General features: G+C 41.5%; 1 protein-coding gene across 1 annotated transcript in view; it reads left to right on the top strand.

The window, feature by feature from the left end:
- JARID2 (jumonji and AT-rich interaction domain containing 2) overlaps window positions 1-24663 on the top strand; it is a 259462-nt gene that overhangs the window by 168121 nt on the left and 66678 nt on the right. The gene's annotated exons all lie outside the window — the stretch shown is intronic.

Raw genomic sequence — 24663 nt, 5'->3', positions numbered from 1 at the left:
AGGTAACCGATCCATGTTTCTCACATTGATGTCTGCATCTGTTTCTCTCTCCAATAAACATCCTTTGGTAAGAATTAAAAAAAATAAGACTTAGGTAAAAAACAAAAATCTAGTGTTACGATTTATGTATTTGCTTTAGAAAAAGCAGTCTTTATGTTTTTGGAATGATATGAACTGCTAGCTTTTTTGTACAGTTAATTACTCTTTCTAGGTACATGTTTTTAGGACCAGCAGTTATTATGACTTTTGTCTTGGTGGGAAGGGGGAAGGAAAGGAATTTATGTGTTTGACTCCCTTAAGAAAAATTAAAGTCTGAGGTGTAGATTATGCCAGTCTTATGAGTTCAACCTTGCTCTGAGTTTTCAGCCTGTAAACTGAAGCAATTCTATTTTCTGATGCTTGTAAAATGTTTTTTAAGTCTTTAGTTAGGACATCCCATGTGTTTACATCCCATGTGTTAGTTTTCTACAGGAAACCCCTAAGCTGTGTTTTGCTGTAATTACTTGATGCCATTGGTTTTGAATGAAGTTGGGGAGCTTTTTGGCACATAGAAAGCAGTAGAATCTAGAGTTTATAGGATTTATTTTTTCTTTACTGAGGTAAAAACAAAAGGTATCATTTTACTTAGCCATTAAAAGGTCATTATCTAAAATCATTCTTTATAAAAGGAAAAGCCACCCTTTTTCTAGAAGCTCTTTGCCTGTTTGATGGGCAGGGCTACCCACTGGAGATCTGAAGGACTTGGTGCTGGAGGGAGTTCCTAGGTATTAGTTTTCTTTTTCTTTTGACTATTGTGGTAGGTGAGTTTAAGGTAATTTTTTACATAATACATTAGTGTAGTTTTTACTGTTTAGGATGGAAACTAGACTTGCAGCTTTTAACTGGCTTCTTCTGAATTTGACAGTGGCCATGCCAGCTCCTTACCCTCCTCCCCACCGTATAGTGCCCACTCCATCACACTTGGTTGTTGTAAAATTTGTATTCCCTGCAAGAAGTATTTTAGAATTTTTAGAAATCAGAGTGGCCAGGTTTTGTTTGTCATGTGTGTACTGACTGAGAAACTCTGGAATGGCTGTGATGGGGATGGAGGTTACCTGCTCGGCTGATGGGAGGAAATGAAGGTGCTGTACAAAGAACTTGGTGATGGTATATTTTTAGGTGTAAACCAATGTAAACCAATGGCAGATGCAAAACGCATGGTCCACAAAGGGGTCATTTTAATTGAGCGCTCAAATACATAGGCAAATTAACTGCATATTCTATTTGTGGATAGGTAGGGAAAATGTAAAGACAGTGGTAGTTCTTAGGGACATGTCATGGGGACCTTGCATGTGGCACAGTGGTTATTAAGAGTGTGGACTGGAGCTAGACATGTGGCTCAACATCTGTTGGCTGTGTGTTCTTGGGCAGGTTCTAGAACAACCCTGGGCCTCAGTTTTCTCACCTGTACAAGGTCTGTGACAATAAATAACCACCTCATGGTGGTTTTGTGTGCTGAATAAGTTAATTCATGATGAGCACTTTAATGTATGATGAATACAGTGTGCTAGATATTATTAGCTGTCATCAGTGTATGTGGCACATGAATTGCTACATGTGAATATGCACATTTATTGGAGACTTTTCAAACCTGGTTTACAGGGATTTTGAGTAATACAAATTGTGATTTCTGTCTTGCCTTCATGGCACTGCCGTCAACAGCCTTCTGTGGGCAGATGGAAAAGTGTGGGCGTGTGTCCCTCTTTTGAAGTTATTGAGTCACAGGAAGGATCTTTGTGGTTGTATAACGTGAAATTTCCTTTGTAAAGCTTGGTGTGACCAGGTATTTGCTTGCACGGAGCAGGCAGAAGTGAGGTGAGGTTGAAGTTTGAGAAGACTAGGTGTTGGTGAACAGATTCCATCTTGGCTATACACAAGGTTAGTCATTGCTTTACCTTGGGGGAAACCCCTGTTTTGCCCGTATTTGATGCTAAGCTCTCTGACAACTTTGAAAAACAAACTCCAAGAAAGTAACTAGTGCAGATAGTGCCTCTGCAGGGACATAACGGTTTTCTTCTGTTCAACAAAGAGCTTCTGTATTTTAGTTAGGCCTTTGAATAGTATAAGGCTTACTGAGTTCAAAGATACTCCGTCCTGTTCCAGTAGACTGGATTTAGAACGTGAATTATTGTCATGTGCCATGATTTAGTGCAGTTTAGCTACTGGATATGGGTACATGTTGAAGACAATGAGAATTCTTCCAGGCTTTTAACAGGGTGCATCTCCTCTCCGCCCACGTGAAGTGCCAGTGTAAATGTTTTCCTTATTGTTTCTGTTATGAGTTACTTTTTGATATAAAATACTTTCATACCCTCAGGATTTATTCAATATGAACATCCTTAAGAATTTCAAGAGTGTAAATAATTTTTACATTTCTCTTTAACAAAATGCATCAGTGGCATAGTTTAATGTTAAATGCATATGCTCTTATTGCCAAAATTCAAAGCAAAACAATCAATACACAGCGTATATATATTTCTTATAACTTTGGATTTAGATTTAGATGCCTTCACTCACCAGGCTTTTGCAGATTATTTTGTTACCACCTTGAAGGAATTAGTGCTGTTATAATTTTAAATTCTAGAGCTACCTTGATTGAAACATATTCTTTGCTTAAAGAAATAAGAAGGGGGCAAAATTGAGTAATGGAATATTAGGTGGCACCTTTAATAACCACATAAAATACTTGTAGAATTAAATATAATGGTAGATGTGTGCAGCCTACTTGCTCTTTTTAATTATCTAAATAGTTGCCATTTCTGGTTCTGTACTTTCCTTTTTATAGATTGAAATGTCTTTCTGGGATCATTTTCCTTTTGCTTTTACCTGAAGGACTTGAATAGTTCTAATACAGGCTTACTGGGATTGGACAAATCTTTTAGCTTTTGTATGTTGGAAAAGGTCTTTGAACGTCTCACCCTCATTTAAAGAAAGTATTTTTATTTTATGACAATAGTAGAATCACATGTAGTTGTAAAGAAAGAGTCCACTCCACCGCCTCCTGGTTTGCATCGTTTTTGATAGGAAGTCTGTTATCATTCTTAAGTTTCCAAGAAATGTCATTCTCTGCAGTCTACTTCTTAAGATTTTCTTTTATTCTATCACATAGTGTCCCTTGGTATAGTTTTCTTTTTGTTTCTTGTGTTTGGAGTTCATTGAGTTTCTTAGTTCCATAGATTTCATCAGTTTTTGAATGGTTGGAGCCAATATTTCTGCAAATCTTTTTTGTGTCTGTTCCTTTTGCCCCATTTAGGGATTTCAGTTGCACATATATTTGGCTTGTTGACAGTCGTCCCGCAGTTCATTGATGCTCTGTTCATTTTATTATGGTCTTTTTGTTTTTTTCTCTGTCTTTCATTTTAAGTAGTTTCTATCCTGGTTCTGTGGACATGTACTTTTTAATGTAAGAGATTGTTGCTTCTCTCTTATAAGTTAGATTTTGATCTTTGTATTACCTTCAGTGTCTTTTCTGATACTATGTTTTGACTTACTCTAGTTTCTGGAACATAGGGAATATGGTTACAATAGATGCTTTAATGTGTTTATCTACTAATTCTGTCATTTGTATCACTTATGGTTCAATTTAATTTGGATTGAGGTTCCTCCTCAATATGGTGGTCCTTTTTTTGTTCTTTTTGCTATTTTCCTTGTCTGGTAATTTCTTACTGGATGTCTGGCACTCTAAATTGCCTTTATAGGGTGCTGGATATATTTGTATTTATCTGCCTGGTCTTGAGCATTGATCTAGGATGTGATCAGGTTCCTAGGAAGCAGTTTGGTCCTTCTGGGTCTTGGCCCTCACTTTGTTAGATAGGGCCAGACAGGGTTTGGTGCAGGGTTAAGTTTTTCCTGCTGCTGAGGTGTGGGGCTCAAGTCAGGACATTACTTGGCCCTGTGAGTCATGATGTTGACCATTTTGGGCCAGTAAGTACAGGCACTGTTGCTGGCGCTGTGTGGGATTCGGGGACTGTTCCCTCTCTTTCTTGTCCTACAAGACAGGTTAGGTAGTTTACTCACAAATGTGTGCTCACTAGTACTCAGAAAGAACTTGAGGATCGTTGGCAGATTCCAGAGTTTTCCACATGACTCTGTGGTACTCCGACTGACAGATTCTGTTCAGTCCTTGGCTTCCCAAAACTCTCAACTCCTCCTCAACTTGGATTCCTCTTGACTTTCCCTTCCCTTGTGCTGTGGCCTGGAAATTCTCAAGGCAGTCAGCTGAGCAGTCATTTGTTTCTAGTCCTTGGAATTACAGTGATGTCAATTGTCTTGTGTGGATTTTTAGTTCTTTCAGGCAGGAAGTAAACTTTGTCTCTATGGCTCTGTCTTAGCTAGAAGCAAAAGTTCCTATCTGTTATTTGAATGCTAAATGGGGGAAAGCAAAACACACCACCAGAAAATGTAACTACGGTAGTCTTCCCTTCCCCCCTTAAATGTGATTTCAGTTACTCGTGGTCAACTGTGGTCCAGACATTAACTGGAAAATTCCAGAAACAAAAAATATGTAATTTTTAAATTGTGCCATTCTGAGTAGTGTGATAGAACATCGTGCTTTCTTGCTTCATGCTGCCCAGGATGTGATTCATCCCTTTGCTCAGCACATTCACACTCAATTGATACCCACGTGTTAGTTACTTATTAGCCATCTCAGTTATCAGATCGACTGTGATGGTATTGGGGTGCTTGTGTTCAAGGAACTCTTATTTTACTTAATAATGGCCCCGAAGTGCAAGAGTAGTGATACTGGCAATTCGGATATACCAAAGAGAAGCCCTAAGTGTTTCCTTAAGTGAAAAATTTGTGTGTATGTACAGGGAAATACCTTGTATGTACAGTGATACCTCGGCTAACGAAGGTAATTGTTCCAGAATCACATCCGTTAGCCGAAACGTGATTTCCCATAGGTTTCTACAGAAAATCATTTAATTCGTTCTGAATGCTGCCCACTATTTAAGGATAAGTTTTTAAAAATACTAGAAAGCACACTATAAAAGGGCAAAAACTCACCAAAAGTTGAGACAAACAGCTACCCATATAGATGAAGGAGAATGGAAACTAGAATGAAGAACCCACGATCTTTACACCATTACAGTACATTGTCATCAAACCCAAAGCAGCTTATGTTATCAGGTGTCTCACTTCTCACGGTCTCGAATGTAAACAACCCTGTTGGGTTGGTGGGTCTCCCCTGTGTGATGTGGTCAGCTCATTTCTTTGTCACGCACACACAGATGGAAAGGATAAGCGCCTGGAATGGCCCGACCGTCCATGTTTGCTGCTTTATGTTAGCTCGTGCATCCACTAAAACATTCCTTAGCTGAGTCTGAGAACAGTGAAAAACGTCTTCGTTAGCCAAAAAATTTGTTAGCAGGGTCACTCATTAGCCGAGGTATCACTGTATAGGGTTTAGGGTTCAGTACTGTCCGTGGTCCAAGGCATCCCCTGAACATATGCCCTGCAGACAACGAGGGACTACTGCTGTACCGTGTTTGCACCTTATCACAGTCATAGTCACAGTCTTAACCTTTTCATCTGACTTTGTTAGAGAGAAAACTGTGAATTGTGTTAAGTAAGCCCTACTTAAAGAAGTCTCACTCCACAAGAGAGCATGTGACTATTAGAATTAGAGGTCCTTCAGACTCTGAAGTTGAGCTTCTAGAACCTCTGTCTCTGAAAGAAGAACTGTCTCTTAGTAATATATTGTGTTACTAAATCTTACCGCAATTTTCGTGAAACACCTGGAAGGTGTTACCATCCCTGGTTTGTAGCTGAGTCAGCAAATGTTCAATATACCTTACTAGTGACACGTTTCTTAAAAGCAGCCAAGTCAGGATTTGATCCAAGTCTTCATACCTATAATGCTGGACTTTTCCGTTACACCATGTCACCTTCCACCAGGGGTATCAAATGTAGGCTTAGTCTGTCGTGTACCTCCTAGACAGACTAATTGCAGAAGGACACCCCTTTTGGGCTAGAGGTGTCTGACTTGGTGAGCTGAACCTGGCAGGATCACAGCCCCACTCAGCCCCTCAGCCTAGCACCTTGGTGCAGTGCACATCCCTTGTGGCTTCTCAGATCATATACCCTAGTAAATCTTCTCCTTTATTCCAGTGTTTGTATTCCTTCTTTAATAAAATAAACAAAATCATTTTCTTCATTGTAAACCAAGTGGTAGATAGAAAGAAGAAAGAGGAGGAGGAGGAGGAGGAGGAGGAGGCGGAGGCTCTTCTTACTCTCACTGTGCTCTAGGCTCCATGGTGCAGCTCCTCTTGTAACTTCCTGATGCAGTGTGATGGGAACCAGCTGCGGGCTTCTCAGCCAAAACAATGCAGAGACAGGCCCTGGTGCCTGGGGCTCAATCAATCTGGTAGCTGGATGCTATGAAACTGCATTAATAAGATGATGAGCATCTTGGGGCTTGGGCTGCTTGCCGGTGGGAGGAGACAACAGCTGCTGGAGGCCTGCAGAGCAGGAGGGTCAAGCCTCTGGGTTATCCTTGGGTGGGACTGAGCCGGGACCCACAAAGTGGTTCTTTGTGCAGGCTGCTTCTGGAGGGTCTGGTTGGTTTCAGGGCTTTGTCTACCTGGCCTTACTAGTTACTTAATAACTTTTCTTTATCAATATGGTGAACCTGAGACAAGAGGGTTAGTTGATATTTAGAAAGGCAACACATGTTTATTTGTAGAAAATTAGCGGGTTGGGGTATAGTTATCTGTCTTGTAGAAGCCTCAGAGTTGACACAGTATTCTTGTAGTTGATATAAGAAGTCACTTGCAATGAGAGCAGGGCATCCTGCACATCTCCTCACATCCTCTCCCTAGTGACAGAAAGGACACATTGAGTGACAGGACCTGCAGGGACAGTGTGGTGGGCTGAGAGCTGTGCAGACTTCTATTTGGACCAGCCCAGCTTGGCAGACTTGCAATTACCAACAACCCAGGTGGTTTTTAGAAGTAAAGGAAATAACCTCTTAGCACTAGGAAGGAGCCTAGTATGCTTTCACATTGGTTCCCAAATCAGTCTAAGCCAAGATGTTAGGGTCACTGAATGTTTGTTGACTGCATGTCTGGTGAAGGACAGCATTAGCTACTTTCCATTATAAGAAGGAACAGGCGAGCCCCTGTCTTAACTTTTGAAAAACCCTCAATCTTCATTTCTTTCTTTTTTAATATCAAGGTAAGAATTGACTTTAAACGTAAGAGGTTCTTGGCTAATTAAAAGGGTTTCGAGGAGACTGTACTATTTGAAAGCGAATCACTGTTGTTTTCTGGTTTTGATAGAGGTTTTTAGTATAAGTTTATACTGGCTTCTTCCTGACTTAAGTTTTAAAATTATTATGGACGGTAAGTGTATGTTAAAGCATCATGTATTTGGCTTGGGTAGTTTGGGCTGCAGTAGCATATTTGATATATAGGGAGTAACAGTACACAGGAATCTAAGGCAGGAAGAGATGTATCTTTCTTGGCCACTTTTTTGGCTGTGCAATTTATTTTAAAGTTTACTATTAATGTTACCCTATTGGAATTGTGTATGTAGCTTTTTCATTAGTGAAACTGGCTTTTCTGCCAGATGTGGGATTCTGTCTAGAGAAATCTTCGTAGATGCTCACTTCTGCATAAACACTCACCACAGTAATAAGAGGTCAGTGCCTATGGTTTTGAGTGTGAAGGAAGGAACAGAAAACATTGGGGCCTGCCCGCAGCACGTGCGTTCTACGCAGGGTGAAAGGTTGACAAAATACCTTTGGTGTATTTGGCCATTAGTTGTTGCTGAGGACAAATTTTTAGACTTGTAGGAATGGGCATTGGGCCCCTTAATTTACTTTAAGGTTCCTGATAAGCTCACAGGCTTCTAACACATTTATTTGTTTAAGGAAAATGACTAGAACTTCATAGGAGGCAATTTTATTACTGCTGTGGCCGTTTCCTTTTTCTGTTACCTCGGAGATCTGATTGCAGGGATATTACTTGCATATCTCCCCCCCCCCCCATGCAAATTATGGTCTAGCTTGCTTTGTAGTTGTCATGGAAACTGGGTACCAATTTATTCCCTTCTTCCTATATCACAGCTCTTCCTAGTCTTTTAAATATGAACATCTTTGTCGTGTCCTTTTGCCCTTCTTGCCTTTTACACCCACAAAGGACAGATGTAAACAGGTCCCTCATCTTTTCAGTAGTATCTGACCCTCATGGAAACACACAGTGCTGGTTCTTCAGACATGCTGGGTTTGTGAGGGTCTGGAGTCACCTTGCTTGCTTGTGAAGGTGGTGACAGCCATTCATGTCACTTGTGGTTCCCATATGAGTGCTTGTGTGGGGGTCGTTAGATATGGCTTCTTATGTAGAATGTTCTTTGATGTCATTACCTCACTTGGCTGCTTAGCAGCTCAATTAAATGCACATTGTTGAGACTAAGGTGGGAGTAGAGTGTTCTTACTACCACAGCCCACACTTCTGTTTCCTCCCTCTCTCCTTCCCTCCCTTTCATGGGGGGGTGGTCAGCTGGAGAGGATCTAAATAAAGGATAGGCTAAGGAGGGAAGGCGGTGAGATAAATGACATACTAGGAGAGAGATTTTTGGTTCATTGCCACTATTAGAAATTTAAAGAGGAGATTGTAATAATACAGCATGTGTCATATATTATCCCCTCCCCCCCGCCCCAATAAGGTAAATGCCAGGCAGGAATCTTTTCTCTTTTGCTTTAGGCTCAATTGCTTTGATTTGCAAAGACTTCTTCTAAGGAGTGTGATGTTCATAAAATGCTGTGGCAGTTATGTCCCACTGGCTTAAAGTCCATCTCCCGAATGGGTATAGAGGCATCATCGGCAGTGTGTGATTTTCTTGCATGTGTTGTGGATGGGGTGGGGATTGATTAGTCATCACTGTCTAAGCTGTGCTGCTTTGTCATTCAAGCTTTCAAAAACCTTGGCCTCAGCTCCCTCAGAGATGGGAAGTCCTTGTTTATCTTTGCACCCTCAATGGCTGGAGGAGTGTCTGGTATGCAATAAATGTTTGCGTGTTTTTGAGAATGTAAACAAATTCTAAGAGTAGCCAAATAAAGTGTAAGGAAGGGAAATCTTCCTAGAGGAGTCATTATATTTGAGAAGCACTTATTCCTACTTAGAACTTCCCAGATCTTTCACACTTTCTATCATACAGGAAGGTAGGGATGTGCATACATGTGTGCTTATCCTCTGTACGTAGTTTTGAAGTATTACCCATACTTACTGTTTTTTTAAAAGGGTTTAGAAAGAACCAAGAAAACTGCTTTTTGGTGGTAATACGTACCCCCCAACCCCTCACCCCCAAGTTGTTTTCCATTCTCCTCCCTCTCTATTTTTCTGCCTGGTATTCCATAAATAACTCCCTGGGTCTAAAATTCCATATCCCTCTGTATAGAAACCAAAGTACAACTTGTAAACTTGCTCTTCTCGTGACACGATTAGCTTATAAGGAATGCCTGTTTTTAATTGCAGAGCAGATTCTGGAGTCCTCAAAGCAGACTATAAGGTCACTGGATTTCCATCAGCCATCATTAATTAGTGATGAGAGGGGAAACGTGCCTTCTTGCCTGAAGGCTCTAGGTGCCAGCCTAAGGCTGGCTGTGGTCTCCTGGCCTCTTTAAAAATAAAAGTTTTAAGCATTTAACTTGAGCATTGAATTCCATGGAATAACTCTTATTCTTTCACAGTGATGATGATAAACACGTCTGGCATCTTCCCCTTGTTACCTCACACTCTCAGATTTTTTCCCCCGCAGAGGTAGAAGACAATTCAGCTTTTGCTTATTTGTGTTCTTGGAGTTTAGTTTTGGAAGAAAATCTCTGTGAGGTTTAATGAGCATTTAGAACCACTTTCTAGAAAACTGCAGTTATGTAGAATTAACATTGATATTAATTTCCATTGTCTACTGTATGTAAAATATAGAAAGAATGAAAACATTTTAAAGGAAAATGAAAGCCAGTTCTTAAAAATGAGTCTTTATCCTGTTATTCATATTTTGTTTCAGACGTTTTTGAAATACATGTAGGCCTTTTCAGATGCTGATTCTTTCTTAGGAAGAACTATTCTTTTGAGCATTAGAAAATATTCTAAGCAAGCATTGGCTTTGATGTGAATGATGTAAATCTGTGCTGTGATGATTGGGAAATCTAGCGTCTGTCTGCTTACTTGGGGGTAGTGGACTACTGAGTGCATGGTCTGCAGGTGATGCTTAAGTAACCATGAGCATGATTTAGGCCAATCTTGGGGGGGGTACTTTGTGATTAGCTTGTGGTATATGCACCACCTTAACTTTTTAAAAAGAAATTCTGTCAACTTGGAATTGTGCTGAATGCAATTTTAGCAGTTTTAAAATAATGTTGTTTTCGGAGTCCTTCTTTCTCTAGAACAACATAGTTACAAATTTGTGCAGCCTGTTATTTTGCCCCCAAGAAATACGTTTGCGTTCATTGTGACAGCCTGCAGATGATTGGTGTGTTGCAGCGCTGTAATCTGCCTGTTCCTCCGGCACGTGCCCTGTGTGATGTGGACTGGCACTTGGCCTTTCTGGGGCTTGTACTTAGTTCCCTTTGTTAGGGATTTGAGCCGCGTTGGCCATAATTTCTCTTCTGATTCTCATTACTCATGCCTCCTACAGTTCAGTCTCATTGAACTAGGCTGCAAAAAGTAGAGCCTTATGTATCCTCTGAACGTGAGATCATTCTGTTTCATAGATGAGAAATTTAAGGCGCTGTGAGTCCTTATGATGAGAATTTCTAGTCATGTTTTAAATGATTCAGGAATCAAAATGTTCATTGATCTTTTCCATGCAGCTGAAACCTATAAAAGATGCCCTCCTGCTGTGTGAGTCTGGGCTGTTTGAAAGGGGAGGAGAGCCTGGCAAGTTCAGCCCTTTCTGATGGAGACCCATTTATGGTGAAGGTCATGAAGAGCAATGACAGCATAGTCACCGGAAGCTTGCACTTCTCACTTTTTGTGTCACCTTTTTCATTACCACCAGACCTCTATGGCCACTACCTTTGGTGTAAATAAGTGCTTTCCATGTTACTCAGATTTCTTCATTCAAGCCTCAGGTGGGCAGGATAGTTTTTTTTTTTTAAGTTCATAGTTTTAAAACTGAAATCAGTATGCAAAGAAAGTACCACCATCAATATAATTTTCTCTTTCAAGGAGGACTTTAAGAAATGAAATTTACAGATGTCAGATTGATAGTGACACCATGGGTTTTTCAAAGAGGTTATATTTCCAGTGTTAACCCTTCATTTGAGAACATTGGATCAGAACCATGAGCAGAAAGCTCCTTCTGTTGAAATCCCCTCTTACACCGTTAGCCACTGAAGGTATGCCAGTGGGAACGGGCACACTTCCCTTATTAGATAAAGCCGACAGGGAGCCTGCTCCCGGCATGCCTGGCTAGGTAAGCAGGCTAACGCTGCTGAGCAGTGCCCGCATATTTTGGTTAAGCAAACTAGGACCTACAATTCATAAGGCACCAGAGTGGCACCCTTTATGGTGTGGTGCTACTTTTGGAAGTAGAGTTTGTAAAAAACTGAGAGAATGAATCTAGAATTGTTACTTTAATTACTGAATCCGTTCTTGTTCATTTACAACATAAAGTAGATCTTCGACACTGCCTCAGTGATGAACCAGTCTTCACATCCCTGTCATGTGGTATAGCAGAGCACAGGCTTTGGAATAAGGTCGGCAGTTACTTCGCCTCTCTCTCTCTCTCTCTCTCTCTCTCTCTCTCTCTCTCTCTCATCTATTTTTGCTTTGCATTTCTGCTCTTAAAAGCTACTTATAGTCTCTGAGTGTCAGTTTCTTTGATATAATATGTGCTTGATAAATTTGGCTCTAACCCAGTGGTCGCCAGCCTGCATACACATGACCATCACCTGGAGGATGTGTTAAAACTGCTTGCTAGGCCCCATTTCCAGAGTTTGCAATTCAGTGGATCTGAGGTGTGGCTGAGAATCTGCCTTTCTATTACGTTGCCAAGTGATTCTGATGCTGCTAGTTGGAGGATCACACCTTAATGACCACTGCTATATGTGATTTGAAGCGCCTAGCATAATACTGTTCTTCAATAAGTAAGTATCTCTTTTGTATATAGTCACTGTGTCAATGGACAGTGACTATCCCTGTGGTTAAGAATTCTTGAGGCCATTTAGCCTTTATCTAATAGATATAGCTTTGTTCCCCAAATGCTTTATTTCACAGGAATATTCTCTTATTTCTGTTTGGTAGTTTGTGTAACTCCTTTAGGTAAGAATTTTAACGAGCTCAATTGATTTTTCATTTCTTTGGTGTGTTCTGTGATCGTTTTTGCTGTTTTCTGGTTTGGGTTCCCCTTTGTACAATCCTTTACTTAGGCTCAGTGTGGTACAAATTCCTCTATTTCTGCCCTCCTCTTTCCATCATAGATGTTTGAGTTTAGGCCCTAGCAGATATTCTCATGCCTTTTTGAGACCTTTTTATTTATAGGCCTCCAATGTTTCCTTCCTTAGCTTGTTCATCTGCCTTGTGCAGAAGCAGAAGTGTAATAATGTCTTTCCTTCCCTTGCGGTTTATTTGAAATTATTTATAGACCAGTCACTGGCTGTATGCCACCTCCTCCCCATCCCCCCCCTTCTGCTGTAATTTCACTTCAGATAGTTGCTTCCGTGCAGTATGTCCTACCTAAGGGCATGCCATGTAAGTGGAAGTGCTTTCTGCTGCAAACAACTAACCAAAGCAGTGTGGTTTAATTTTTGATTACCTTCGCAAAGGAGTGTCATAAGCTGGCTTTAATTTCATATCTGTAAGTTATTCCCAGCTCTCCACAGCTAACAGCAGTAGGTGATGTTCCCTTTTGGCCAGGAAGATGCATGTAATCTCCGTACCCTTTAGGTCCTCCCTGGCCCCCACTGTTTTTCCTGCATAAAACAATACTATGTCCGTGCAAGTTATTTGAAGTTATTTCTAACTCTTTTCTCTTACACCAAGTATTCATGGGCGGCATTCTGGCCGACAGTTAGACACTGCAATATCCGTCACATCTCTGTTTTTATGATTCTTCCAGGCCTTAAGAGTTTTGCCCACATCCCTATCCAGGGTGTATGTCTGAGTGAGTCTATGGTGGGGGTAGAATAGGATTGAGAATATTTATGTATATATGTGCCAGTGCACCTCGCATTCTTTCTCCCATTTCACAGGTTCCAACTTAAACAAGAGTTCATTTAATTTATTCCCAGTGGGTGAATGTACTCATAAAACACATATACCTCTATAAGTCTTATCTCCACCTTTCTCTATGTGCTAACAGTTTCTCTGGTTTACAAAGCAAGTTGTTTGAGACCAGAGAAGGAGAGGTGACACTAAATAACACTATAACTGTCCCTTAGTACGCGGGAGTCATGCTTGTAGTCTTGTTTGCTGTGAAGGACAATTCCATATACTAATCAACGTTTTCTCCATGGCTTGTCTTTTAAAATGAAATTCATTGTATTTTTAGCCTATGAGGATTTTTAGGGGTGGTAGTATTTCCCAGAGGGTGTTGCACAGAGATCGGGGTGGAGCCCATTCCCTCTAGGAGCTGATGGGGAGAGGTTTTCCTAAAATTCTTGCGAGGGAAAATAGGGTCAGATCCTGTCTGTGTTTATTTTAAAAGCACAGTGAAGTGTGGCAGGGAATGCATTCGTTTACCGTTTCATGATGTTTCATGACAACAAAGGCTCCCCATCCCCCACCCCCAGCCCGCAAGATCAACCTATTCATTCACCCTAGGGTTTCAAAATTCCTTTATGTGAATTCCATGGACTTTTAGAATGTTATTGTACATTCTTTACTAGTATTTAGTAGTAGGTTATTCTGCTCATGTCACCAAATATCCTTCTTGAGCTGCTGTTTTCCTCATCTCTAGGGGCGAAGAGAAGATGCTTAACTTGAGTGGGCCCCTCCACGTCTTTGGTTCTGCATCTGCAACTGCAGATCGGAAATATTTTGGGGGAAAATGTTACGTTGTTGCTTAAGTGTACTCTGTACTGAACATGTACAGACTTTGCTCTTCTTATTATTTCCCAAGCAACATAGCATGACAACTATTCACATAGTATTTATATTGTGTTATAAATAATCTAGAGATGACTTAAAGTAAGTGGAACAACAAATCGATGTTTCTCTCTCCCTTCCTTCCTCTGTAAAATAAAAAAAAAGTATATGGGAGGATGTGGGAGGTTGTATGCAGATACTACAGCCAGTTGATACAAGGGGCTTGAGCATCCTTGGATTTGGGTATCTGCGGGGATCCTGGAACCATTCCCCTCGACACCAAAGGGTGATGCTAGAATGGTGTTCTTAACTTTCTGAAAGAGCCTTCCTGTGTTGGACATTCCTGTGTGTCTTAATTTGTGACATTCTTGCTTTCTATTCCATAAATACATTTGGGTTTGTTTTAATAGAAAAATGTTTTAAGTTATAACCAAGTAAAATATTAATTCTGGCTGGTTTAGACTTCCTGGACATTAGGTTACATTTGAATGTTAGTCCTCCCACCCCCAGCTTTATTGAGCTATAATTAACATATAACATTGTGTAAAGTTTAGGATGTATGTAAGAAAAATTGAAACCTGCAGAGAATTTTTATGAGTTTTATTTGAGCCCAAACTGATGGCAATGGCTGGGAAGCAAGATCTCAAATTCTCTACAGAATGGCAGTTTGCAGCTTCTTTTATGCATTTGAAATTAAGGAGGGAAAGAAAGGAAGGTTACAGGAATGGAAGAAAGCAAGGTGGGGATTGGATTAGGGACAGTTAAAAAGATTACATGCTCTCTTGAGGGTGGTTACTTTGAAAAAGAGGTGTGCTAACCTAGATGCACAGAAACAATGGAGAGGGCTTGCTTAAGGCAAAAATAAATCTTTTACCAAAGAAGTTAGATATGCCTGGGGCTTGAATATGCTTCCCGACCTGCCCAGTTAGGGATTTATGATCAGATTACCCTGTGAGGTTACTTTCCATAGGACCCCCTTTTTGTCCAGGTGTACAACCCAGTGGTTTGGTGTGCATATGTTGTGAAATGATGGCAACAAGATAACATCCATCACCTCACGTCGTTACCTGTTTATGTGTGTGTGTGTGTGTGTGTGTGTGTGAATGACTTTAACATTTAGCCTCTTAAGCTATTTTCAAGGATACAGTATACAATACTGTTAAGTGTAGTCACTGGTCTGGACATTATGTCCCCAGAACTTACCTTTTTTAGAGAGAGGGGAAAGGAGGGAAGAAGAGGGAGAGAAAAACATCGATGTGAGAACGAAACGTCTTCAGTTACTGTGTCCCAGCAGGGACTGAACCCGCAACCCAGGCATGTGCCCTGACGGGGATTCAAACCTGTGACCTTCCGCTTTGCTGGAAGAAGCCCAACCAACTGAGCCCCATCAGCAAGGGCCAGAACTTACCATCTTATAACTGGGAGTTTGTACCTTGACCACGTTCACACTGAAGCAGCCACATAATCTACTTTATGTTCCTATGTGTTTGACTTATTTCATTTTTTAAAGATTCCACATATAAGTGAGACCACACAGTATCTATCTTTCTCTGACTGACTTATTTCACTAAGCATAATGTCTTCAAGGTCCATCCATGTTGTCATAAATGGCAGGATTTTCTTTTTTATGGCTGAATAATATTTCATTGTATCTATAAATTTATTGGGGTGACACTGATTAATAAAAATTATATCGGTTTCCAGGGTACAGTTCTATGATACATAAACTGTATATTGTATTGTGTGCCCACCACCCAAAGTCAAAGTCATATCATCTTCTGTCACCATATATTTGACCCCCTTTACCCTTTACTGCCTTCCCCCCTTCCCTCTGCTAACCACCATACTGTTGTCTGTCTATGAGATTTTGTTTGTTCCATTTGTTGCTTTGTTTTATATCCCACATATGAACGAAATCATATGATTCTTGACTTTTTCTTTCTTATTTCACTTAGCATGGTATTCTCAAGATCCATCCATATCGCAAATGGTGGTATTTCATCTTTTGTTGCTCCACAGTTTCTTTATGCCATCTATTTCCTGACAGATTCTTAGCTTGTTTCCATGTCTTGGCTATTATTGTAAATAATGCTGCAATAAACTGGGTCACAGGTATCTCTTTGAGACCTGCGGTTTCCCTTCCTTTGGCTATATACCCAGAAGTCGGATTGCTGGATCATATGGTAATTCTATTTTTAATTTTTTGAGGAACCTCCATACTCTTTTCCACAGTTGCTGTACCAGTTTACATTCCCACAGCAGTGCCTAAGGGTTCTTTTCTCTCCACATCTTTGCCAGCACATAGCTTTTTCTTATGATATTTATATTCTGTTTTGGCATTCACTTAAAATGAGCTCAGTTCCTGGAGAACTGGACTCCAGTGGACTGTCCTCGCTTGAGCTAGCATATGATTTTTCATCCAGTATGTGGTGCCGTCAGGTCTGGCTTTAGGGTTTGAAATTCATGGTGGATCCATCCAGCCTCTCTAGGTCCATTGGGAGCCTAGCTGGTTGCCTGCTCTGCTGCTGCGTGGTTTTCTTGTTTTATTTTTGAGCTGATCAGCATTGAAACCTTGGGGGTGTGAGGTTATCTTTGTTTGTAGTTGTTTGCTTTGAGTAGGGGAGGTCAGGAAGGCATAAATTGTACCTTTCTTCCTGGGAAGTTCAGTGGTGGTAAATGATTGCCTCCCCAGTCCTATTTCTGTCCCAGAGGGAAGTTTCAGGGGCTGGCAAGGAGCGACAAAAACTGAAGTTCCAACCCACTCTCTTGTGTAGCCTCAGTCATAGTCCATTGTCTTGCTGTGACTGGTTTAGACTGCTCTTCATGAAACCCAAGGTTTCATCTTTGGACCAGGACGACAGTGTGACGGATGTTAATGAGTCAGAGGGATCTCTTTAAGGCGCGCTTGTCTGTCCTCCGTTTGCTCGTTGTGTGCAGCCCCTTTTCTGTCTAGCTCAGTCACACGTGGAACCTTTGCCTTGGTTCCTTTTAAAATGCACCCTTACTTGTGCTTACCTTGTGGGGGTCTCCCCCTGCCCAGTGAAGGAGTTCCTGGGCTTGTCCATATCCTCTCCTTTGTTGAAGCAGAAGCTGAATGAGGAAGAGGACGGATAGCCTGAGTTTTCTGAGTTCGTTTCCTGTTCAGTCATTGCCATACTCTTCTGTGAAATGTATTTAGTTTTATTGCTTATTGACCAGTCATTGAGTAATGTTCTGATTTTTGATTCACAGCTGAAGTGTGCTGGTGTCTTTATAATTCTAGAACTGAGATGTCGTGGGAATCTGGAGCAGGGAGATCTCTTCCTTGGTGTCACCATCAGCCCCAGCGGTGGGTGCATCCTGTTCTACCTGCAGTACTTATTTTGTAATATTTTCTGTTTTCAAAACTGTGTAACAAAAAAGAAAACAAGCAGTAATTTTGGGGGAAAACCTGCGCAGTTAGACTACTGTACACTGTATACGTCTCCGATGAAGTGTCCAGTGACACCTGCAATTGTGTGAAATATGAGATGACTTGATACACTTGAGGACAAAGGCAGCTGAAGGAATAAGCTGGGAAGGTGAATTACGATGATTTTTTAACCCAGCAGTCCCTCAGCTTCAGTGCGGTGGCGCGTTTCTGGGTGGGAGGTGATTAAAGCTGCTCTCTGAAGGTATTATTTTGGATGAGGATGGGGATGGGGACAGGGAACTTTAAATGTCCAGCTGGAAATGCTCTCCTTCAAGGGTTATTTACAAATTGCTGGAGGTGGAGCCTCAACAACCCTTCCCAGGACGATGTGTGGCTGGCAGGGTCCTGTTTGTCAGCATATTGACACAGTCAAAGATGGATGCCTCTTTGATCAAAGGCAGAGACCATTAGGGCATGTTTAGACTGGCAGAATTGAAGAGACTCACTCATTATACAGAGTGTAGTTATGTGTCTCCCTGGCCCCCAGTGCCTGCCACCCACCCACATCCTTATGAACATGATTCGGATTTTCCCAGTTTGCTGGCATAGCGTTTTGCAGAAGCCAGCTGTGAGGAAGCTTGCACCTACTTAGCTTCTGTTTCTTTGAGTTAATCCGTGGATTGCAGAGGAGAGAAGGATGTAATTTATTTACATGATTCTTCAGTATATCATTGTTTCTGATCATTTGGAGAAGATGTGACAATTTTTCCTTATTATTCCACCCTCTCCATGGTGGTCCCTACCTGCACCCCTCCTTAAAGTGCCCCTTGGGACTCTTTTTTTCCTATAGAGGGGCTTGCCTTGTGGTGGTGCAGGGGGTGCAGCGTAGCTTAAAAAAAATCATGAAGATAATTCCCTTGACAAGAGTACTTCAGCTACTCAATTGAAATAGCTTATTCTGATTATGGCTGGCCAGTGTCACAATAGAAAATGGGGCCATGGGAAAGCAACATGCCTATAAGAAGCATCTCAAAAATTAACTGGAAGGAGACACTGAAACTAGGCTTGAGGCTCATTAAAATAATAGATTTTGGTGGTTAGTCACTTTCTAAACTGGCTTACAACTGTAGTTGACAATTGAAGGTTCCTGTCTTTTGGGTGGATCTGGATCCACCCTCCTCCCCTGCAGCACCCCGTTATTTCATCTTTCGTTAAGATCATGTAGAACTTTTGGATTTGCCTCTATTTCTATTTGTTGCGTTCTTCTCTCCACTTTTTGTCCTTCCCTCTCCTTTGGGAATGCGTGGAGCTAGGCAATGTTGGAGCTTTGTGACAGCACCTAGAACAGACCCAGGGCCTTTTCTAGAGGATATAAACTGTGCTGAACGAGGTTGACCCGTGGCTTTATAATTTTCTGTTTATGGATGAGGAGAATGGGGCCCATAGTAGGCATTAATGAAGGACTTTATTGAACAGGAAGTTTCTCAGCCCTTCAGAATTGCCAAAGGGATGCATATAGCTTGGGTGTTTATCTTGAGGCCCTCTTAGCGGTTGGACTTTTGTCTTGTTTTCCAGAACTAAATGGGGCTCAGAAATTGTCAGAGAGTTTCGGTGCTCAGAGGGAAAAGGGGTGATAGTCAGCTACAGCATTGGGCGTATGGCAGGCTTGTATGGGTTCCTGCCTTCATCCTGTCACCTTGGAGTTTCTCTTATAGGCTTTGCTCAAATCCTTAAGTTCATTGAGCTTTTCGTGTAGCATCCCAGCAAATACAAATATGTTAGCTCTGGAAAGGAGCAAAAAGTCACTGGTTTTATTAATCTCAGGATTTTGTTGGTTAAATGACTATAAGGCAGATAAAGTATTGGACGACAAGGCCCCTTGTGAATGAAACAGAGAATGACTTCCGCCTTTTGGAGAAATTTTCATTTTGTAATGTAAGTGATGTCTACTCAGAAAACATTCTAGCCCCAGACCTTGTTGAGGGTTTGTTTGCGACATGCACAGTTATGGTGGACATGTTTCTCCTGCAGATGTCCAGTGAATTATCTGCTGCTGTTGTCAGGCAGAGGGCCTGTGGGCTCATGTGCTGCAGTCAGATTGGTCCTGCCTGGTGGCTGATGAGGGAGGACTTTTATTATCCTGTGCAGAGGCATCTCAGGTTGGGGAATGGCTATTAAGAATGTAAATGAGGTAGAATGACCTGAGTTGCGTTGGAGGGTATGAGTTGGCCCCACCACCTCCTCCATTCCCCTGGCTGGTTTAGTGCAAGAGGTTACTTGGTTTGGTTCGATTCAGTGAATGCCCTTTGGAAAGGTGTTTCTGATTCCTGGCCTGATGTACGGTTACCCTGTGTAACCCTGAAGGTCAGGAGAAAGTCAACATTGCTTGGAGGTTATTCTCAGCATCTTTAGAAAGGAAGGTGGTTTCCATGCCTTGACTTCCCTTTGCCTACTTTCAATTGATACAGTTTCCTTGATTTTTATTTAAGTTTCTGTGCCGATGGCATGTCTCCCTAGATCCATCATGGCAGCTGCCAGGGACAGGGAGCCTGACATGGTGCCACATGAGCTCCGTTTGCCAGTGGGAGAATGTGCCATTACTCCAGGATCACAAAGCACAAACTGTAAAAAGGAGGATAATTGCTCTTATGTTCATTAGCTATTAGCAGATTCTTTTAATTACAATCATGTTTCCTCATCTTTAGGCAATTGTCATAAAAACCTAGACCTCTTTCATAAATGTTCAGGAAGAGATAATGTGTGAATTGTAGTGAATGAATCCTTTTATTACAGAACAAGGCTTCACTCAGCATTTCGGTTGGGAATATAAGTAACATCCCATACTTGAAAATTGCACGTGATTATCTTTCAGCCCACTAAATTTCTGTGAGAGCCTCAAAATGAGTATGTTGGGATTCTTAGTGAAGAAAATGTATGCGAACCACAGTGTATTACTTCAATTTACCTTTTCTTGGTGGTAAAAATCATTGGGGGGGCATATTTCAGAAAACTATATTGTGGACTTTTGCCCCAGGTATATATTTTAGTGTATAAAATGCTGCCATTGCGAGTTTCTACGTATGTTCCATACAAGCAAAGAACTTGAGTTGTAATTGAGCTGATGGGATGAAAGGATGTTACTAATAGTGTTTATATACTACTTCCCATAAATAAACAGTGGCTGGTTTCTTAGCTGGCGTCAGATTTCAGCACAGGTCCTAAAAATTGGTTAATGCGGGGGCTTGTCATAAATCTGGGTGTCAGAAGTCCTCCGAGGTGATTCCAGAGCTGGAGTCTGAAGACTCTTTATTGCCATCTATTGGTGCTTGTTGACTACTGCATGGGATTTCTAGTGGGTGGGGAAATTGTTCAGGATCTCTTTTCTATTTGTCACCCTGTAAATCAAGCAGATCTCTGTTAGCAGATTTATTGTCTGAGAGTCAGAGGATACGAACAGCTAAAGCCTACCGCAGATCACTGCAGGACTAGCTCTCTCTTGTGCTGATGGAGCTTAGAATCTGACCCACCATGCAGCTCCATCGAGACTGTTTCTGGTGGGAAGTCTATAGGATCGACCTTTCAGTTACACCCTTAGGAATGCTCTGGGTTTTGTTATTTGATGGAGCAATGTAGCATTCACTGTGGGATGTATTCCTTCCTATAGCTTTCTTTTTTCCTTGAAAGAAGGAAGTAAAACATGATTCTTGCCTCACAGAATCATTCACTGTCCTTATCCAACCATCATCTTTGCCAGGACTTGAGATTTCTGGCAGTTTGCAGTTGGTCTTGAGTAACCTAATTGAGAAATCTCTGGGTTTCTTGTTGGAATAATATTTTTTAAAAAATGGCAATCCCACCTTGAGAGTGGAAAAGCAGATTAATGTTTCAACTGGCTCTTCTAGGATTTAAAACTGAGTGTGCTTTAGATAATTTATTCACACGTTGTAACTTTACTAAGTATTAGGAATTTCTTTGGCCAGGTCCTTAACTTCCACGTGCCGTTCTCCTGACTCTTGTTTCCTGGTTTTTGCTCTCTTCTTGCTTAAGTTACAGTTTTTGCTTAAGGTTGCCCTGGAGCTGACAGTCTGTGTGGAGAAGAGCTGGGTTTGGAGCTGGAGCCCTGGTAAGAAGAGGGTTATGCTGCCTGGGGCGTTCAGAGTAGGTGGTAAACTAACACATGCGACATTTGTGACTGACAGAACAGAAGAGCTTTGTTGCAGCTCTAATTGTTGATTAACGATGATCCCTCTCAAATTTGACATGGTTGCTTTCTAGAACACAAAAGAAGTCAATGTCAGATATTTCCTTGATCATGACAGTCATAATTTCCAGGCAGCCTTGGTTTCTTGACGTTGTGAGATGCTGCAGAAAATTAAAAAAAAAAAAAAAAAAACAACAAACCATAATTGCATTATTTTTAATTAATTGAATCAAAAGCAGTGCTGCATATTACTTATTATACCTAGTCTCTGTGGTATTTCCCCATCCACCCCAGATTTATGTGCCCCAGTAATGTTTTGCTTGGTAAGACACTGCACATAGTATAGATACTCAGTACTCTTACTGACTTTGTATATTCTTTCCTCCTTTCTCTCTCCTTATTCTTTCCCCTGAATAGAAGAAAAATAAAGGCTCACCAGTCTCTTGGATGCCTGATTTCCAGTGCCTGAGCTCTAAGGTAGTTCAGTTTGTGAGCAATTGGACCATCTTCCCGAGCTGTGATGCTTGCCTTCTCCCTGAGCTGGCTTTTTCGGGCATAGAGCTGATGAATATATTTATAAGTAGTTAGGTTATAGTTCTTAAGGAGATCTTGGGGTTCTGAAGAATGTTAGTATTTCCCCAGATGAGTGAGTTATTCTTAATTAGAACAATTAGAACTACTAAATCTTAAGGAAGCAGGGTATAGAGAGTGTTTTTATTACTTAATAGTTTTAGGGAGTTATGGACAGTTTTTGGAATATGTACCATCTCTAAAAAAAAAACCTTATGAATATTTTAAGAAGTTTTTCACCCCCATCGTCTAAAGTGCCAGACAGTAAGTATACTTATCTCAGAATCTAAAAGTTACAGATTTGTTGTTTTGCCTGACAAGGGTAGTTGGTTCTGGGAATCTGTAGCTTAGCAACACAGACATTTTGGCGATCCAAGATTCTGACTTCCCACTGCTCACAGGCAAAAGATCAGTATGTTTCATTTTGAATTATGAAACTGTATATCTGAAGGAATTATTCCAAGAATTACTGTATATAGGTTTTATAGGTGAAGTCAGAGAAGATTGGACCTAGAGGGAGTGGTAGTTTTCTCCTTTCCATAATTTCCTACCTCCTTTTTAAAGAAATGAGTAAATGATGCCCAACTTGCCCAAGATTATGGGTTAGTTGCACTGAAGCTCAGGTCTTGTGATGTACTGTTCTTTTCCTTGTACCCCTGTGTCCAAGCAAAACGTCATAAGGATTCATCTTGAGGGGATTGAACCAAAAAATTCTTTTAGGTAAATCCTGTTAATAACAAACTTCTCCTGAAAACAGCCGCCCATATAATTTAATTAAGACAAGTGCTGCAAATATTTAACAACCTGTGGTTTTTAGCATAAACAAACTATTTCATCTGTTTACATAAAAAAGCAAGAAATGAGGCCTCTGAACCAATATGAGATTTCCAGAAAGACCATGACACAGGCATTCTGTGGGGCAAAACTCCCCATGGAACCAGCTGACCTCACTTTTCTGTGATATTCACTGTGTGATATCCTCACAACCCGATAAACAGATTGGTACAGCTATAGAGGAGGAGGTAGTGCATAGGCAGAGCAGAGTATAGTTTATTGCCAGTGCTTTTGGCTGGAGAGTTCAGTGTGAGTTGGTCTCTGTTTAGCCTCTGAGTTCAGTTGAGGATGTGTTTATTTTCTCCTTACTGTACAGGATGTTTATAACCATCCCGTGTGGTTTTTCCGCAACTGCACTTGAATTTGAATTTGTTGGGCAGCTTGCCCTGGGTGGGGGGGTGGGGGTGGGTGTTCGTGCGTGCGCCCCACACCCCTCTCCCCATCCCCCCCGGGGGGCGCATATTCTTATTTCTTTGAGTAGCCGCCAGGATTGCAATGTGTGTGTGTGTCTGGGGGTAGAATAGAGTGGGTAATTATTTTGGGGATGGAAACGCAGGACATTTTTTTGAATAGGCCTTTCAGCAAGTTGGCAAAGCTTCAGGGTCTGGTCCCACACCGGTACAAAGAGCGCAACCATGCTGGTCATTTTGCATTTACCAGACACAATGTGTCTTTTTTGAATGAACAGACTTTGTCCTCCCACCTATTCCTTGCTCTTGGTTTAGAATTGAGATGTAATCTAAATAATTGGATTTATCACTTTCATTTTTAATATTGGAAAATTGAGTTAATAAAATGGTGTTTTGGCTTATACCGTCCCTCCACAAGGGACCAGTTGGGCATTTCTTTAAACCACCTCGTTGCTCTTCCTTCTCTCCCCATCCAGACTTTACGCATACACTGTGTCTTCTGCAGGTCTGTAAACTATCAGAAGTCCTGGACAGAAATGGAATTTAATTAACCTAGAAATGCTTTTGTGCCGTATTTAGGGCTGCCCTGGAGATCGAGTGCAGAGATAGTAGTAAGCTGGTCTCCTCCATCCTGCAGATGACCCCAGAGGAACAGGGCCACCCTCTTGTGAGGTTCCTGATGGCAGAGTGCCTGGGAAGCTTCTACATGCATGATTGGGGAGGGAAGGAGGGGGCACACAGAGGGTATTATTATAAAAAATATGTGGCGTAGGACTTTGTCAGCTCATCAGTGGAGTTTCTTTACAAGCATTGCCTTGCAGTTTACTTGCTAACTTTCAGAATAATACCCATATTTACTTTGGTGTCGGCCTGCGAGCTAAGTGTCGCTGGTTCGATCTTCCAGTCAGGGCACATCAGAGAAGGAAAACTCTGACTCCAAAAAACCTCTGCTGCCTTGCGGCATACCTCTTCAGGGGAAAGGCTAAGGGAGTAAACCCCGACAGAAAATCCGGAGCCGGAGTCCCTAAGGCGGTTTGACGTTGTAGTCAACACCGGCAACTCCTGCGGCGCACCTGAAGCCAAGCTGTATTGACTCCGTCTTTCCCTTGGACCCTTCAGCTGCGAAGAGAGGGGGGGTCTGCTGCATGGGCAACAGCAGACCCTCCATATCACCCTGCCCAGGCTCTG

Source organism: Furipterus horrens, unplaced genomic scaffold, assembly GCF_987537825.1.
Source record: "Furipterus horrens unplaced genomic scaffold, mFurHor1.1.pri manual_scaffold_3, whole genome shotgun sequence".
Lineage (NCBI taxonomy): Eukaryota > Metazoa > Chordata > Mammalia > Chiroptera > Furipteridae > Furipterus > Furipterus horrens.
Note: the sequence above shows the minus strand (reverse complement) of the source record. Positions and strands in the feature narration are given on the sequence as shown.